The sequence below is a fragment of the Vigna angularis genome, chromosome 4 (assembly GCF_016808095.1).
Source record: "Vigna angularis cultivar LongXiaoDou No.4 chromosome 4, ASM1680809v1, whole genome shotgun sequence".
NCBI lineage: Eukaryota > Viridiplantae > Streptophyta > Magnoliopsida > Fabales > Fabaceae > Vigna > Vigna angularis.
Window position 1 is genome coordinate 9,411,218 of NC_068973.1, and position 6,031 is coordinate 9,417,248.

Genomic DNA, 6,031 nt, shown 5'->3' on the forward strand with positions numbered 1-6,031 from the left:
GTTTAAAGACAAAAACATATTTAATCCTAAAATAAAAGTTAATTCTCGCATTTGATTGTTTTTTCCCTTCTTAATATTTTTATTTATGATCTATGTTTTTTACATAAAACAAGTTTGACTCTCAAGTGTTTAATTGCATAAGTCATTCATTTACTAGGTAATATAAATTCATTTTTGATTTATTTGAAAAAAAATTGTTTTCCTAAAACAACTTTCGTTATCTCTCAATGATAAGTCTAATTTGATATTGAAAATCTTTTTCTATCTTCAAGGAATTTCCCATCTTATAATACCTTGAATTATACATTTTTTTATGTAATTTTATTCAATTATGTATCAAATCGTTTTATTTTTTTACTGTTTTTAATATTTTTATTTGTTGTTTTATTTATTATATAAGATATTGTTTTGATGAGTTTATATATAATTATTTTTACATAAGTGTAATTTTATCATCATAATTACATGAAGATGTTTCATTTACTATATTATAATAATTTAATGTTATTATCATAAATCTTGTTTACATCATCCAACATAAATTAAAGTAAAACAAATGAAAGTGTACTCTATATGTAGCTACTAGTACATACAGTCTAAATTACACCAAAATGATCGGTGGAGCGGAGATGAAATCGATCAGTGTCAATCATATCCAATTAGTCATTTGATTAAGCTAAACAAGTTAGTAATCAGGTTTAATAGAATTGGGTCGTGAATAGACTGACTCGACAATTGCTCCCTCCACCACCCCAACTGTTTCCTACACATCTCCAAAAAAATTTTAATTACAAAACTACCCTTTTTGCTTTAACCTTTTACTTTTTTTTTACTTTTTTACTTTTTTTTATCAAAACCTTAAATGCCTACCTCATTTTCACTCACAGTTGCGCAATCCCACCCTGCCAACTCTCACTTTCAAACTTTTCTCCTCCTCTAGATCTGTTTCTTCCCAACCTCTTTTCTCCTCCAGATCTGTTTCTTCCCAACCCTTTTTCTCCATAGTAGTTTCCATTTCATTCGTTCTTTCTTCTCCGTTTTGTTATCTTGGTTGTGTGTTCGTGGTGCGGTGGTGATGTGGTGGTGATGCTTCGTGTGTGTGTCTATTGTGCACATTTTTTCTTTGGTCTACAAGAAAGGTTGGTTTTCATTACTTTGGTAGTATGCATAGATATTTCATTTTAATTTTAATGTATTGGAATATGTTGTGTGCTGTATGTTTGGTCGCTTCCCTGTGCGTTTTCTATGTTTTGTCCGTTGCTGTGCGTTTTCTATGTGTGTAGAGGAAGAAGAACCTGTGAAGAACGCAGACCACCTTCAACCACCAGACGAAGCTCTCCTACCATTACACCTTTTTCTTCTTCTTGCACCAGTCCAAAGCTTTGCTACTTCCTCTGATCACTCGAGAAACTACTTGTACCACAACAAACCAATGCTATCTCCAACCAAATAGACCACAATAATCCCACGCTACACCATCGCAATTTCAACAAACAAAAATTAGAGGAGAAAAAGATGCAAGGAATTTCATTCAACGGAAATAGTAGACTGTTGTGGAGGTGCATTGATATAATAATGGGGAGCATCAATGAAAATGTTGTTGGGTAAAAAATAAAAACAGAAATTAAATATTACTGAGGGCAAAAAGGGAATGAGAAGGTGGAGAGAGCATTGCGTGGTGGTAGAGGGAACAACTTTCGGCTGACCCTAATCGAAAGTCATGGAGAAACTTATAAATATAGGTCAAATGTATGATTGTTGGAACTTTTGTGACACATTTATTACAACACTAATTGTTAAACCAATGAAATATCAAACTAACTTAAGCATCAAGTATCTTTAAAAAATATACCTTTTCCATTGGAATATCTACAATGCTAGGAAGGAAGCTTTGGAGTAAGGAAGACGGTTTGAAGTGAACACTCAACCCCATACACTTAAAACAAAAAGATTTATGTCTAAATTTAAATTATTATTAGCTTATATTTTTTCTCTTTGTGATTTTGTTCAATATGATATGCATCAATGTATAAGAAAAGATGTTAGTAAAGTGACATTTGAAATATTTTTAAACTTGAATATTTATTTATTTTTTTATAATTTAAAAAAATACATTTTTGACTTTATCAATTTTGTTTCATTAAGGTTTACATATGTTTTGGTTGTGAAATTTTATTTATGTTAATTGTGAAATATTTTATATAATTCTTTCACTTTTTCCCAATTGTTATTTTATATTGATTTGAAATTTATATTATTATATGTTTTTCTAAATATTTTACACTAAAAGCATGAGAATATAATTTTTTAATATTGAATATTTATTAATATTATGTTTTCTTTAATATGATTTTTAATATTTTTATAAGAAACAATTAATTGATATTGAAAAAAAAGTGAGTATGGAATATACTTACTATATTCATGGAACAAAAATTTTATACTTGTTAAATGTAGATATGGGAATAAAAATAAAATGAATTTTTACCTTAAAATAAATATGAAATATGAAATTTATCCCCACCTCACCCTGCTACCATCCCTACTTAAAAGTAAAAAAAAGAGTAGTTATTAATTGGGTTACAGGTCAATTTATCTTTAATCCAATTCAAATTTATGATTTGACTCACATTTAAAAAGTTAAATAAACCCGAGCCCACTTTTACTCTCTCTTATCAATTAATAAATTCATTGATTTTAATGCTTATCTCAATTTTGAAGGCACAAACTTTTTTTAACACTATTCCTAAAATAGTTTCCCTCAGGATAATTATTATATTATGTATAATTAGTATTTTATTCATGATTAATTTTATAATGAAGAATAGTTTATAATAATGATTTTTTATTACAGTTAACATGATGATAATATCGTAAGCATACACATTTATCTAAATAGAATATTTTCATTCATTTTGGATAAAATTAATAATGTAAAAAGTTAGATCTATTAATTTTAATTTTGAGAATATTTACTCTTTTTTATCCAACAGTAATCCCAAGCCAATTTCTTTTTAGCATTTTCTCAGTTGTAAATAATAATAATTTCATAATTTTTAAAGGAAAGTTATTTCAATTCTAATCTATAAGTTAGTACATTATTTTTTGTATTCAATGTTCTTTATGGAGTATTTACATCTTTGTTCATGTTCATTGAGAAATGTATAGATTTCTCCCCCAATAATTGTGTTGACTTGAAAGTCTTAGTCCCCCAAATTAATTATATATATAGTATAAAATTGTACATAACTATAATCTTATAAAAACTATTTTGTTAATTTAACATTTATACAAAGTATGGATCTTGACATTGGTAAATTATCTATAATTTCAGGTCTTTATGTTTATTAAATATAAAAAAAAAAGAATCAAACATGTAATGCATGATGTATAATACAAATTCATTATGGGTTTGACGCATCAGCTCCTGGAACATTGAGGAAAAGACTTTCTAACCTGAAGAAAGGGACATTTACATAAGATTGGATACGCGATCTTGAAAAATATAATTTTGTAGGCCTCATATTTCACATCTTTCCTTTCTCACTGTTCATAAGAAATATTTAAATTAATTAAATACAAGTAATACTTAATTTTTTTAAATTAGATAAAAAAAAGCAGGCGAATACTATTATTCGTCTAGTCTCGTCTCCGTTTTTATATATATTTTATTTTAAATTATTAAAAAATATATAATTTATTTAGTAATATGGAATTATGTCTTCATTATTTTATTTGATATTAAATAAAATCATTTTTGTGTTGATTTGATTTTTAATTTTTTATAATATATCATCTTATTTTTACCTTAAGTTTTTTTATCTTTTTAGAAAAATTAGAGGAACATAAATGTTGAATTTAGATGGTACTAACTATAAATTTTATATTATCTAGTGAAAACATATGCTTTACGTATGTTAAACTTTTTCTCTATGATAATAAAAAATGATAAAATTATTTTTATTATAATTATAAAAGTAAATATAAATAACTTTTATAATTTTATTATAAATATTTTTTATTTATTTTGTAGGTGATGTTTTAATTAAAAAAATTGTTAAGTTTAAAAAAAAATCAAATAAAAAAACAGTTAAAATTTAAAGCAACATTCACTTAAACACCAAAATTTTTTAATTTAAATTTTTTTATCTAAAGAATAAAATTGAAAAATAAATGTGAACACAAAACAAATCCCTTTATATATAGGTATAAAGATATGAATTAAATTGTAAATATCATGCACAAAAATAAATATAAAATTTTATTTTAAAGACCTAATAATTCATATATTCAAACTCGCAATTTTTATTATTGTTTCCCTTTGCATTGTTTATCAAGACCTCACAAATTTGGGCAAGATTAGTAAGAAGAACAAGGTATTATCAAGTTATATTAAATTCTGGTTATTAAATTGAAAGTAATAGTCCTAGTCACCAAAATATGTTAAGAATTTGGTAATCAATTATTTGATTTGAAGAGGAAACAAAGTTTCTCATCGATCTAGGTTTATGTTTTCTGTTGTTGACTTTGTTCTAGGTGATGATGTTCTTGTTTCTTAATTCATTTTTTAGTTTGTGTATTATTTTCAAATAGGGTTTTCATGTTTGTTTAAGGGTTAAATAAGCTTTTAATCTCTGAAGTATTATGCTATTTTGGGTTTCGTCTCTTTTCGAAAGATTTGTTCATTTTTGTCTTCTTAGTTAGAAAACTCGTATTTTTAGTCTTTAAAAAGTAAGAGTGTTTTAGATTTTCTGTGAGGTAACTAACGGTGAACCATGTGGGATGCCAGCTTCCCTGATAAGTGTGTGCCACTTTTCTAATTAGCATTTCAAGGGTCCATGTGGCAGCCCCTTCCCCACCCAAAAAATTAGGGTTTCTAATTTTGGGGAAATGCTGCTTCTGCTTATGCCGGGAGAACAAGGTTTCTCCCTCTCCTTCACGACGGCTTCACTTAGTTTAGGAAGGAATTCATGATTTGGTTTTTGTTTTGCTTCTTTGGTTTCCTTGCAGGTTTGTGTTGGCTCTGTGCGTGAAGGGAGAGCTTTTGCGTCGCGAATGAGATAGAGGTTGCGCGAGAAGATGGATTCGCAATTAGGGTACCTGAATTGGGATTCTCAGTTTCTCTGCTTAGGTTTTTGAGTTGAACTCGCCGTTGTTGATGGCAACTTGAGGTTGAGCGTGAGAAACGGCGTTGTTCGCGATCTGAGTTATTCTTCTGCAGGTTTCTAGAGGTCGAAGCTTGTTGGAGATGGTGGCTCTAGCGCATTCGTGACAGCTTTACAGCGACCATGATGGTTACACATGACGACAGCTGGCGGTTTGTTAAGGCTTTGCGGCATTGACGTTGTGGGTGGTGGCGGCATAGTTGCGGTGCATTAGCAAGCAGTTTCGCTTTTTAGAGACCGGCGTGGTGGTGGCTTGCACAAGGTGGTTGCCGGAATCTGAGATTCTGGTGTAGGGAAGTTTTGGGTTAGTCATGGCTTAGTCTGATAGCAAGAAAAAGAAAGATCGTGAAGGTGCCCAAAGACTTTAAGATGGTAGTGAAGGCCGATATGGTGGTGGTTGCGGACGACAATGGAGACTTTAAGACGGTGTTAGAGGCGGTGGACACTAGTAAGAGAAAAAAAGAGAAAAAAAAGAGAAACATGACACACACTTATCAGGAAAGCTGCATCCCACGTGACTCACTGCTAGCCACCTCACAAAAAGTCTAACGCCGTTGCTTTTTAAGGACTAAAAATACGAGTTTCCTAACTAAGAGGACGGAAATGAACAAACCTTTCGAAGAGGGATGAAACCAAAAATAGCATGATAGTCTAGGGACTAAAAGCATATTTAACTCTTTGCTTAATAATAGAAAGGTGTTAGATCACGTCTTATAGGATCCAATATAGGGTTTATAAACTAGTTTACTTTTACTATTATTAATATAGGGTTTATAAAGTAGTTTACTTTTACTATTATTAATATAGGGTTTATAAAGTAGTTTACTTAACAATATTGTTGTGTTTGTAAAAATATGAAATTATAT